Source organism: Ptychodera flava, chromosome 19 (genome assembly GCF_041260155.1).
Source record: "Ptychodera flava strain L36383 chromosome 19, AS_Pfla_20210202, whole genome shotgun sequence".
In the NCBI taxonomy this organism is placed as follows: domain Eukaryota; kingdom Metazoa; phylum Hemichordata; class Enteropneusta; family Ptychoderidae; genus Ptychodera; species Ptychodera flava.
The window spans coordinates 1,124,878-1,139,133 of NC_091946.1; the positions used below are offsets into that span (position 1 = coordinate 1,124,878).

At 43.0% G+C, this 14,256-nt stretch overlaps 1 protein-coding gene across 2 annotated transcripts in view; it reads left to right on the forward strand.

The window, feature by feature from the left end:
* The window catches only part of LOC139118346 (LIM and senescent cell antigen-like-containing domain protein 1), a 39,256-nt gene that overhangs the window by 1,039 nt on the left and 23,961 nt on the right, over window positions 1-14,256 (forward strand). The window lies entirely within an intron of this gene.

Genomic DNA, 14,256 nt, shown 5'->3' on the forward strand with positions numbered 1-14,256 from the left:
ACAGTAACATACTGTCTTTAGTACTTTCACCTGTTGCTTCATTCACTCACAAATATTCTGTATGAATAATTATGATAGTAACATTAATGTGTGATATTGCCTAATCGCTATCCGTCATGATTTTTCTCATGAGATAACAATCCAATAACAGTATGGTATATTAAAAACTTTGAAATGTAGTTTGTCAAGACTCTGAAGTGTCCATAGTGCAGTATGACCTGAGAAGACCTCAAGGAAATGACTGAGACAGGGTGTAATTTCATTACAAACCAATGAATCAAAACTGCTTCATCTCGTATTTCACCAATATAGAATTTCAGAACCAATACACCATTACTAGTACTTACTGACAGTCAAGGTTTTGCTCACAAAGTGTATTTCTGTATGCACTTATTCATTTGTTCTTTATTATTTGTTTGTTTGTTTTGCATAGCATCATCACAGATACTCTGTATCTTTGGTTTTTGTGTATGTTGTGATTTATGGAATGGATGTTGATTACGAAACCAGGTTTGAGAATAAACATCGTGGTACAGATTTTAAAAGCGAAGGTTACATTACTCTACATTTTTCGATCTTCATTACACCAGTGTATCATTTACTACATATGTGTGATATATATCCATTTGTTTGTGTCACTGAACTGTCTGTGATTAATATTATTAGTCCTTTGGGCCTTTGGCCCAAAGTACTAATGTGATGACGCGGCCTCTGTTGTTGCATACAGTGGGCCGTATGCTGTGGACGCAGGTATCTCGGAAACGCTTCAGTAACTTTTTCTGAAATTTGGTCTGGTGGTCATTTTGGCATGTATCTCAAACGGTCTTTTTTCTTTTTTTGATTGAATCATTTTAAAGTCACTTTTTTAGCTTTTTTGTGAAAACCACTATTTTCAATTTTTCTCTCAAAACCACTGATTTGATTATTGTGATATTTGGCATGGGTGTTCGTATAGTTGAAATGCCGTCAGAAATGTTCAAAATTTGGTGATACATGCCTTGTATTATTTTTAAACAATATTTTTATCCATTTTTATTTTATATTTACTTGAGTTTGACTCGCTTTCGTTAAAGCTACCGTCTGCGCATGCGCACAACTCTAGGACAAATCTGAGTTGAAGAATCGAATCGACGCCATCTTGTTTCTCGGTCTCGGCACAGTTTTTACTTTTTGAACGTTTCACTGTGTCTTTCAATATGTTCTATAGTTATGAAGTTGACAGTGATGCACTTTTGCGGCTGTCGTGTATTATTTGGTACGAAAGGCGCGTTTGATCGACTGAATAATGATGGTACGGCAGGCATATCAGTTCTACTGAGGAAGTAATCCACTGGCCCGCATAGGTCAGGGACTCACTTAAGGGAGAACCACTTGATTTCTGGGGGGGGTATGGAGGATTTTGAGGAAAAAAAATTGTCACCAGGTGAAATAAAAGAAAAAAATAAGCCTGTAATGGCTTGAGAAAAAAATTCTCATAACAGACAGAAATAAAAAAGGAATTGTCATTATGCAGTTGAAATGAGCAAAATTTTGGAAACTTCATTCTCATGTGTTCTTTGCTAGCATGCTGCCATAGGCAGCACAAATGTTTTTACCACAAGCAATTCTCATGTGTTTTTTTTCCCAGCACTTATGATATAAGCATTGACTATTTTACATCTCAGTGCACTCGATGTTTTCCTTCCCTTTTCTGACCCAAGAAATCATGTTTCAGGATTTCTGTTGCAATATCTCAATGGTACAGGCAATATCTAGATGGGACTATTTGACTTCTGTACATTGTGAAAATTTAAAACACAAGACAGGAGTCAATAAACTAGTGTAAAAACCAATATATTATTCTCTCAACATAATATGTTAGAAAGATTACAAGTTGTCAAAGAAAAATTGAGGAACAACAAATATAATGAAGTACAATGTGTGAGCCTTGTTTCTCTGACCACAAAAGATAACATCTCCCCTGAGAACTTAAAAGGAATTGACTGTTATAAAGAAAAGCAGGTATAGTACTGATCACTGTTGATTTGCCAAAAAAGTGTTCTATAATTTAAAGTTGTATATATACTAGACTTTCCATTTTGTTTTCATTCGTTGGAATGTAAAATGAATATATAAAACCATCCTGTGATATGTGAAACACTGGCTTAAATTTGAAAAATTGCACTGCTACTCCATTTGATAAAAAAATTGATGCAGGTGTGACAGTTGAAATTTAAAAATGCTGTCTCTCTGACAAAAAAAGTTCCCATCCTACTTCCTCCATACCCCCCTGAAATCAAATGGGTCTCCCCTTAATATGCGCATGCGCATATAACAAGTTAGCTTTGTTTTGCAAGGACCAGCTCCTGGCAAGGACTTTGAAAAATCAAACTGACGCTGTCTTGTTTCTCGGTCTTGTGCGAATTTTGACGTTTTGAAGCTTTTAGCGTTTATTTGATGATATTTTGTAAATATAAGTTCACAGTGATTGTATTTTTGTTGCTGTCATGTATTTTTTTGGCACGAAACGCTCCTTCGTTACCGGCGAATCCATTGCTTTAGCGAGGCAATCCCACCGGCGGCCCGTTAGTAATAGCTGGGTGAGAGCGAGGGAATTCGCTCTGTCCTTCTACCTCCATGTCATAACAAACTAGCGTCGTTTTATGTTGATGTACTGTCCTTTCGACACAGCGATAACTTAAGTTTTCTGTTGCTTATCTTGGGTAATTTCGACAGTTGTGCATTGATTTTGACATCATTGTTGAAGACAGTGTGTGCTTTCGACTGTCGACAGTCCTCATGCCTTCTTTTGACCGGATCCGGAGTCACTTGCGGGTAATCCAATGTAGGCGATCGAGCGCCGAAGGCGCAAGGTCGAGTGCCGAAGGCACGAGCTTGTATAAATACGGTACCGAAAGCTACGCGAGACCAAGCAGTACAAGCGACTGGCGAGAGTCTATGTCTGCTTTTGTTGACCGATTTACGCGCACTTCAGAATCACGGCATAATCCGACATGGTAATTTGGCATGATCATCAGATCATACATGATCCGAGATTGCACTTTAGCAAGGTCACGATAACTAATGTTGTTTGTTTCACTGTCATTTAATACCTATATTTCCACTAAAAGACCATTAGAATTTCCTCCTGGCTACTTTGAAATCGTGCACTGGCATGCATGTAGTTGTCAACATCACTATGCTTGAATGTAGTAGACTCTTACTATGAATATATCGACTGTCACTGCATATTGCATATGTGTGCAAGTCACTCCATATCATATCAAAAATGTAGTATTGCGATGTTTGAGCTGCCACAAGCCAGAATTTACAGTTTATGAGAAAGTTATCTTGCATGTAAAACTCAGTTCTACTGTGAACAAAATGCAAGCTATGTTGCATAACTATGGTGAATAACATAATATTTTGTACCTATCACCGTGTCAGAAAATCAGAAGGAAACAACCACTCAGACAAACTCTGGTCAGGATGATACTGTCCAATTTTAATATTTGTCTCTCGGCACACACTAGATACTCATGACTGTAAAACAACATTTCCATATAATTGTATATTCAGTTTTATATTTAGTTTGCTTTTCACCATATTCTATGTCCTTCCCTGCACTACATAATTCAAAATTAAATATTGTTTTTGGCCTATACATACTTGAGGGGTAAGCTTATTTAGTCTCATACATTAACCCTTTTCCTGCCGAGCGCCCCTGTCCGTTATCCTGCCAAGTCGGTCAAAACCGGCCCCCTTTTCCGTGTCTACAGAAGATAGGCTCTCCTGCATGCTTTCCTGCAGGCATTTGGCGGGAAAATACCGCATTTTTCGGGGTACGATTACCGACCATATACGTGTTAGACTTCAAAAATTTTTGCATGCCCGTATAGAGGGGCAACCGCTGATGAGGTTGTGTCCAGAAAATGACGAGGTCACGGGCGTTGTTTGCCCCGGGGGACGTGCACTTTTATGCCCTTTTCTAGCTTACTTTCGCGGAAGTAAAGCTCGTTCGCCGGCACCACGGCCACACCGGGGAAACGTCACCTCTCTCGTGGGTTAGTAGAAGACCCAGGGGTTAGTGCTATGGGTGCGGGAGCACCCTCAAACCTGTCCTGTTTCCCCTGGGTTGTGTCACTTGGCCACGTACTTTGAACGACTTGGAAGAGTCGCACATTGCAGTCTGCTTTGACGTAGTGTCAACGACATAGTTCCGCCATTGAAGGAAGGCGTGTACGTAGTTTGGCCAGTTCAGTGAACACTTAGCTCGTTAGTGTTACCGTTTCCTAACACGTTAGTTGTGCAGTTGTTACTAAGGTGCAGTTTTGTACCACCTTAGCTCTGACAGTGCAACTGCTCTATGCACTAACCCCAACGACAGATGGTTGGTACAACGTCTACGTCGCACGAGCACAGCCTCCGTTGGGCTGTGCCCCTCCCACGTGATACAACGCACGTTCATCCATTACTATAGCGTCCTTACGGATCTGCCAAAAACGAAAGTGGGGGTAAAAACAAAACAAACGAAAATATGCGATCCATAGATAGTATTTTATTCGGGAATAATTTACATTATGCCGAACAATAAATCTCGGAGTCTGCTCGACGTCCGAGTGCATGGTCCGTGTTTCAAAAATTACAATCGGGGTGGCAGATCCGTGTTTCAAAAATTATAATAGGGGAATTGTACAAAATAATCCGTCTAAACAAAACAAACAAAACGAAAATATGCGATCCATAGATAGTATTTTATTCGGGAATAATTTACATTATGCCGAATAATAAATCTCAGAGTCTGTCTCGACGTCCGAGTGCATGGTCCGTGTTACAAAGATTACAATCGGGGGATTGTACAAAATAATCCGTGTTTCAATTTACAATCAGCGGATCGTAAAGCACAAACAAACGGCACAACCGTGCTCAAAATGTGATCATGGTCCGTGTTCAGAATACAGTCAAGCCACTGTTAGGCGAAGCTGTCCCCTGTCCGTTATTTACGTCGGGTTCTCTTGCTGATGGGTGTCGTCGGGGCTGTGTGAGTAGAGGTCTGCACGCCAATGCTCCTCTTACCTCGTAGCATCATGCGATGATGAAAAGCCGCAAAACACTCGCCCTCGTGAAGATGAACCCCGCACAGACTACATCCTTTGGACGTCTCAGACAGTCGTCCGCTCGCAGTGGTCTTACCCTCTCTGCTACATACTTTACAGCATTTCTGCCGCCCCTCCAAACGGCTGACAACGTGCATCGGCTGATTTTGTGGATTGATGTACGAGGCAAGAGAAACAGTGGCCTCGACCTCTCTCACACTGGGCTGCGATCGCCCACAATAACCGCCAATGAGTTGTTTCCCGACACGCAGATGAAACATCTTATGGGTCAGCTTACTATCAGGGTGTACATGCTTGAAGCAATATGCATTTACCAGGGCAACATCAATCAGGTAACATGCCAGATATGTCCACCATCTGTGGTTCTTGCGCCCAGTGTGAAAGTACTTGCGCTTCTGGTTGGCTCGGTCGACGCCTCCCATGTACCGGCGATAATTATACAGCGACAGAGGCACTTGTCGCCGCTCGTCTCCCTCCCCCACTGGCACGCACTCCAAGGGTGGATAGACCGTATTCAAGATCAGCACCTGAGCGTTACTATCCTGATAGCAGTGATGTTAAGACGAGAGTCCGTTCTGGTCGTGGCTTTCATATCCCCACAGACAGAGGAAGGCGCTTCCTCTTACCCGGCGGAATTAATTGAGGGGGCATGGTGCGACGATTACGGCGGTTGAAACTCCCGACCATGTAGATCCCGGTCTCCATCAGCTCTCTAGCAGTAACGACCGTGCTAAACAGGCTATCACAGAATAGGCTGTGATTATATCCACAGAATGGCTGGACCAGCTCCATCGTAATTCTTTTCACCACACCTCGCTCCTGCCGTCTCCCATCAGTCCAATCCCGATATTTCACACCTAGGTACGGTGCAAAGTTAGCTATGTATGCAGTGGTGGAGTCGCACAGCTGCCATATCTTGAAACCGTCTCGATCAGGCTTATGCGGTAATCTCTGCTTAAATTTAGAACGGCCCTTAAATCGCACCATGCCCTCGTCGATGGAGATCTCTCTACCCATCTTATAATTATTTACGCACCGGTCAACTATGGGCTCCATCCATGGATTGATTTTATACAGGGGATCCTCCTGACACCGACGTCGGCGGCGTGCCTCATCAGGATCACGACGTGGATCGTTCTCTGGGTCTGCCAGATGAAAGTATCGCATAAGCTGCTGAAAGCGACTGCGGGTAATCACAGTAGAAATACCCTGGTTTCTCAGAAAGGGATCGCTAGACCAATAATCCTCCACTGATGATTTACGGTCGATACCCATACAGACTAAGACGCCAATGAACGCCTGCACCTCTCGGTAGTCAGCGTTACGCCAGTATTTATCTATTTTCCTAGCGATATGTCGCTGGTGGAATTTGGCGTATTTATTAGTCTCGTCCTTGGCCAATCTGATCAGTGTAGCTGGAATAAACTTAAAAAGTAATCGAGCTCACGGGCGTGGCTGGGCAAGGTGAAAGTCGGTCCTCTCTCATGGTCAAAATCGGTCTCCTCAAATATATTAGCATCGGTAGTCTCCGACATACGCCAGACAGGAGGTGTGTCGTCCTCCGCCAACACAGCAGCAACGTCATCATCGTCGTCAGAGCTTGCCTCACCTACGTACTGCCTGTCATAAAAGTCATCGTCCTCTGCCGCATCCTCGTCAACCTCCGAGTCGGACTCAGCGGTGATATCACCGTCGTCTGGGCGTCTGGGCCTGAACTCGCCCGTAGCGGCATCAAGGATCATATCTGGCTCAAAATCAGGTGGGCTATCCTGATAACGAACCCTCCGCACTATCTTTTTCGGCGGGGACATCGCAGCACACGAAACTATGGCAGGAGCGGGCTCGGCAGCCTCTGCTGATGACGAGGACTCAAGCTCTTTCGCACTGGGCACAGGAACCTCTCCTGACGCAGGATGAGGGCTCATAGTAGCAACAGGTGGTGTCTCTCCCGGAGCAGCCGGGGGAGAACCAATGGCATCAGCCGTCTCATTACTCACTGTCTCACTAGCAGCAGCAGACGTAGTCTGTGCAGGTGAAGTATCTCCCACAAGAGCAGATGTAGTCTCTGCAGGTGAAGTAGTCTCTCCCGGAGCAGCCGGGTGAGAACCACTGGCAACCGGTGACCCGTCATCATCCTCATCGGCAGAACGATCGGTCTTACGTTTACGCTTACCACTGGGTTTTTCAGCCGGAGATGGCTTCGCCTTACGGGAGCGTTTCTTGCCCGACTTCTTAGAACGTTTACTAGGGACATCACAACGATCGCTACCACTACCTACCGCCCGGAGACTCTGCATCTTTGAGCTTTCAGTCGTCTGCTCGCCTTCAGAAAACTTTTGCGGTCCGTCAAGCTCATGTCTGGAACAGTGTCGACAGACTAGCAGGTCCCTCCCTTTTAAAGCCACAGGGAAACAAAGCCCTGGACATGATTGGACGCAGGGGTGTTAATATATGCATCCACCTGTTATTATAATGGACCTACGGCAATCAGTCCACCAACCGGCGCTGACATTCCTACCCGTCATGTAAATTGCCTGTCCACACCATTTGATATGCTAATAATACTCATTTGCGATGCAAATCAATCGAGCACTTAGCATAACATAGTCAATGTCATTAGCATCTCAACTTGACATTCCGTCCAGCTGGGTACGTGGCATGCGCACCTGCCACCCAAGGACGTTGCCCCAAGCCCATGTTTAGTACGGGTGGGAAACCCGTATCTTTAACCTCATGTCCCTTCTAAGTACGCCTGTGCAGGGCGTATTGTCATCCAAGTCGGTGACAAGCCAACCCGACAGATTGCCCATTAAGCAGTAATGGACTGGCCGTCTCGTTCTTGTACGGCAACGAACAGTGCTTCAGCGGCTTGTTTAGGTCATAACCGTCGCCTGCCGAGCGGCTTACCCAACTAAGGCGGTCAAAGATGAAGGATGCCAAAATTGTCAACGGCTGTCTCGGCCTCGTCCGTGGGGCAAAAATGGCCCCTTCAAAAACGTGGCCAGCACATCTACGTCATCAGCGGTGATGACGACCCGTCATTGACGCCCGAGTGCGTAAAACTCGGAATATACCGACAGTACCTCTACCTGAGTCGGTCATACTACGGTATAAACCAAACACAGGTCTGCCAACTCCCGTTAGACTCGGCCGTTAGCCGAACTTCACAGGGACAACATAGGCGTAACAAGTCGGTGAACAACGGTTCACGCACCTAACCGCAGCCGCCAAGTCGGTGAACAATGGTATCAAATTTTGAGGCCATGTTCCTGAATGGCAAGGCTGAGGCGGTGTGTTTCGTTGCACAGCTTGAACGTCTAGAGCCAAGTGCAGCCGACAACGTCCGACATCTGAGTGGGTAGTCTTTTCGAGAAGGTAACAAGTCGGTTAAAAGCGGTGGTTACCCTTCACAAATGTCGCTCAAGTCCGTTCGGATCAGTTCCATGTCAGGGACTAATCAAGCCGAGTCCGTCAAATCCGTCCGCACTTCCCGTCAATCAGGACCAAGTCCGTGATTTCGTCTCGCACCATTGGCAAAAATTGCACCGCCAGCTGAGGCGGTCTTAGGCGGTTGCCTTCGAGAAAGCCGAGTCCGTCAAATCCGTCCGCACTTCCCGTCAATCAGGACCAAGTCCGTGATTTTCGTCTCGCACCATTGGCAAAAAATTGCACTGCCAGCTGAGGCGGTCTTAGGCGGTTGCCTTACAGATTAGCGTTGCCGAGACGGTCAATTTCGGCCGCAATCTATGTAGTGCCTCAGAGCCAAGTTACCCCAAACTCCGCTAGAATACGTCAACGTGCTAACCTGCCAAGTACGCTACTCGTCCCCAAAAAAAAAAACCAGTCCCCCACCGGGGTGGGGGACTGGCTGGGTAGCTTCCGCACCTTTCCCTGTCGTTGGACTCTCTGTGAACCCATTTCGAGAGCAAACGCCGTTCCTCGCCCAAAACCTGTCCTCGAACGACCCCTAGCGCGAGCAAGGGTTTGCTACACGTAGTTCCGTCGACTAGGCAGGAAAGGGGGTACCAAAAAGTAGCCCGATTTCCACCGCCTTGGCAGGATAACGGCCGTGGCTGCTCAGATTCTAGCTACAACAACCGAATTTCAAGCGGATTTTCACCGACTTGGCAGGAAAAGGGTTAAAGATGCACTGTTGACCTTCAGAGTCAAAACTTTTTAGTCCCCACGGACACTGTCCGGGGGGACTTATAGGTTTGGTCATGTCCGTGCGTGCGTCCGTGCGTGCGTGTGTGCGTCCGTGCGTCCGTCCGTTCACGCAGATATCTCAGAGACGCCTGGAGCGATTTCGTTCAAACTTGGTACAAGGATAGTACCCTACCTCATACAGATGCACATCGATTTGTTTCACAATGCGATCAAATTTGGCCGTGTTAGAGACTTTTTAGTTTTCACCTCCATAGACTCCCATGTATAAGGCAGTCCATAGACTCCCATGTATAAGGCAGTCCATAGACTCCCATGTATAAGGCAGTCCATAGACTCCCATGTATAAGGAAGTCCATAGACTCCCATGTATAAGGCAGTCCATAGACTCCCATGTATAAGGCAGTCCATAGCCTCCCATGTATAAGGCCAAGAAAAATAAAAATTTAGTTTCTCATCGTATTCATATTGCAAAAAGGATGCAGTTACACAGTTTTTAGTCCCCAAAGATAAAGTCAAGGGGCTTTTAGATTGGGTCATGTCCGTCCATGAGTCCATCCATGAGTCCATCCGTTCACGCAGATATCTCAGACACTTTGACAAAATGTCACGTGACCTTGGTGACCTTTGACCTCGAATATACATATTTGTCCATAACTCAGTAACTACAAGTCCTAAACCTTTCATATATGGTATGATGGGACACCCTATGACACCACATATTGTACCTCATTAATTATGTGCATATCTAATTTTGAGTGAGCCAATAGAGCTAGAGGTCTGATTTTTTGTATATATGGATAACTTAGCATAATTTTTTTTGACAAAATGTCACGTGACCTCGGTGACCTTTGACCTCAAATATACATATTTGTGCATAACTCAGTGACCAAAGTGCTACACCCTTCATATTTGGGACACCTTATGACGCCACATATTGTACCTCATTAATTATGTGCATATCTAATTTTGAGCAAGCAAATAGAGCTAGAGGTCTGATTTTTGGTATATAGGGATAACTTAGCACTACAATTTTTTTGACAAAATGTCACGTGACCTCGGTGACCTTTGACCTCAAATATACATATTTGTCCATAACTCAGGAACCACAAGTGGTACACCCTTCATATATGGTATGACGGGACACCTTATGACGCCACATATTGTACCTCATCAATTATGCGCATGTCTAATTTTGAGCGAGCCAATAGAGCTAGAGGTCTGATTTTTGGTATATAGGGATAACTTAGCAATACAATTTTTTGACAAAATGTCATGTGACCTCGGTGACCTTTGACCTCAAATATACATATTTGTCCATAACTCAGGAACCACAAGTGGTACACCCTTCATATATGGTGTGATGGGAGACCTTATGATGCTTCATACTGTACCTCATTAATTATGCATATATCTAATTCTGAGCAAACCCATAGAGCTGGATGATCTGTCATACATATGCACATAGATTTGTTCTGTGATACGATCCAATAAGGCCGCCATGTGGCCATTTTATTACGATTTTTTCATCTCCTGAACTACAACTCAGACATGTATCAAGCGAATTTATTCAAAAGTATTTTTATCACAGACCTAATGAAGAGGACTCTATCCTCTCTGAGGACCTGTAATCAAAGCACCCATTAACAAGTGGGGACTGTGTCATCAACGATGACTTGTTATCATTGTATTGTAGATAGGTGTACACTCCAAATACTAAGTACAAGTGTGGTGAGTGTAACAAGCAAATGTTTTTTAGTCAATGGCCCAAATTTATTTTCTATTTGATGGACAATAAATACATGTGTAATCAATGCCAACAATCCAGTTTAAGTAATTTGGTTTAGATTAGCCATTGTCCATTATATTACAATAGTTTGTGGCTAAATTTTCTCCCCTTCTGTATCATATAAGTTCACCGTTTCCTGTTTTAGATATTGTTGATCCTATTGAGTTCCACTTGATTCACTTTCATATTAACTTTCATTTATGTCCAAACAATTTGACTTTTTGCCAAATTTCACATTTATGGCAAATAATAAACAGTAAGGAGGCACAAAGGACGTCGGTGCCCCCGGGCCCCATGTTTTAATAATGCCTGACTGTAAGTCAAAAGTATGACCCCTGTAGAATTCAGGTAAAAGTAGAGAAGTACAAGTATGGTACAATTGACCAATATTTGAAATTCTACATGGCTTCTACCCCAAAGTTTGGTCTACTGTGTGCCAAAGGCTTACCAGGGGCCAACGTCATCACACTGTCTCTCCATCCAGAGCTCATTGTAAATTACTGTACCAAATTTTACCAGTTATGACTTTGAAGTGTTTGAATAATTAACTAGAATTTACTAGAATTTATACGCATGGATTGCATAATCTAGAAAAATTTGAATAATTATGATTTTTTTCATGAATTTCAAAACTCAATGACAGAGCTGTTACTTTGATACTTTGTATGCATGTAGAGACAACCAATGTCAAACACATTTCATTTAGCATAACATTTGCATATTTTAAACATTCTTTTGTGACATTTCTTCTCTTCATCACTTATCCAATAGGTGTCAAACTCAGCTTTAAGATTCTTTAAAATGACCGTATAATTTGTCTTAGCGATGGTAAAGATCAAATACAAAAGTTTTTTAAAAGAAAGTTTATTAGCTATCATTTCTCAAAAACTGCTGGTGTAATAGCTTTCAAAATTTATTGATAGCTTTGTGGGGACTAACTCAAAGAAATAAGATCATGTAAGATATTGAAAACTGGACACTTGCATCTGATTGGCAAAATAACAGAAATTTAGTTTCAATTTTAGCTATTATTTACGGAAGTAACCAACATTTAGGCAAAACAGGATAAAGTTAAACATGGAAAACCCTTGACAAAAACCCTTTAATTTGAATTTTTACTTTATTTAGTTAGAGTAAAGTTAAATTTTGCTTTTTAATTAATCCAAACCCTCAAACTAAGCCAAGACCCTTCCAAGGTCAGATTTGATGAGTGTTCTCTGTTGGATATCCCCCAGGTTAAAATGATTTCAACTACAGGATAAGGATTTTGGATGTCTTACCAAAATATGATATGCAGACTAATTAGAGAATGGACTAGTTGTGTTCTGTCAAATGGACTTGTTGTGTTCTGTCAAGTTTAGTTATTAGTCCCCACGGATGCAGTCCGGCAGGGACTTAAAAATTGGATCCCGTCCGTCCGTCCGTCCATTCATCAGCAGCAGTTTCTCTGTCACCCCTGAGCCAATTTTTTTCTAACTGTGTGCAAGGATAAAGTACTGTGTCATACAAATGCATGTCAATTTATTCAGCGATACAATCTAATATGGCCGCCGGGCGGCCATTTTGTTGCGATTTTTTAATGTCTTTCAACCATAACTCAACTATCCCTGAACCGATTTCGTTCAATGTTTGTACACAGATAAAGTACTATCGCATATATATGCACATCAATTTATTTTGCATACTATCCAATATGACCACAGGGCGGCCATTTTGTTGCAATTTTTTCATATTTTTGAACCATAACTCAACTATCCCTGAATCGATTTTCGTTCAATGTTGGTACACAGATAAAGTACTATCGCATATATATGCATGTCAATTTATTTTGTGATATGATCCAATATGGCTGCCGGGCAGCCATTTTGTTGCGATTTTTTCTCATGTTTTTGAACCATAACTATCTCTGAACTGATTTTGTTCAATGTAGGTATATATTCATTAACCTTTTTCCTGCCGAGCGCCCTTGTCCGTTATCCTACCAAGTCAGTAGAAAATGGCCCCATAATATGTGCCTGCAAAAGATTGGCTCTCCTGCATGTTATCCTGCCAGGCATTTTGGCAGAAACCGCCCATTTTCAGGGTAGTTTTAGCCGTACTTTATACGTGTTAGACTTCGATAATTTCTACATGCCCGTAGACAGGGGAAGGTGCTCAAGGGTTACTGCAGAAAAAAATTTAGGTCACCGGCTTTGTTTGCCCCAGAGGGTTGTCAGTCTCACTTTTGAAAGGTTATGCAAATTACCTGTCACATGATAGTTATGTAAATAATGTTGACACTGTGGTTACCAAAATGTTCCCTTATATCCAGGCTTTCAGAAAATGTACGGGGGTTCTGAGTTTATTAACCACCAGAGAATTGTTAGATTAAAAAGGTCAATTTCTTGTCTTGGAACCTTAAGTTGATAGCAGATTCTGTGTTGAGGAGAGGCCAATTAGATGCCAGAGAGGACAGGCCAATTAGATGCTAGAGAGGACAGGTCAATTAGATGCTAGAGAGGACTAGTCAATTAGATGCTAGAGAGGACAGGTCAATTTGATGCTATAGAGAGGACAGGTCAATTAGATGCTAGAGAGGACTAGTCAATTAGATGCTAGAGAGGACAGGTCAATTTGATGCTATAGAGAGGACAGGTCAATTTGATGCTATAGAGAGGACAGGTCAATTTGATGCTATAGAGAGGACTAGTCAATTAGATGCTAGAGAGGACTAGTCAATTAGATGCTAGAGAGGACAGGTCAATTTGATGCTGTAGAGAGGACTAGTCAATTAGATGCTAGAGAGGACAGGCCAATTAGATGCTAGAGAGGACAGGTCAATTAGATGCTAGAGAGGACTAGTCAATTAGATGCTAGAGAGGACTAGTCAATTAGATGCTAGAGAGGACAGGCCAATTAGATGCTAGAGAGGACAGGCCAATTAGATGCTATAGAGAGGACAGGTCAATTAGATGCTAGAGAGGACTAGTCAATTAGATGCTTGAGAGGACAGGCTAATTAGATACTCAAAAGGACAGGCCAATTAGATGCTAGAGAGGAAGGCTAATTAGATACTTGAAAGGACAGGCCAATTAGATGCTAGAGAGGACAGGCAAATTAGATGCTATAGAGAGGACAGGTCAATTAGATGCTAGAGAAGACTAGTCAATTAGATGCTAGAGAGGACAGGCTAATTAGATACTTGAAAGGACAGGCCAATTAGATGCT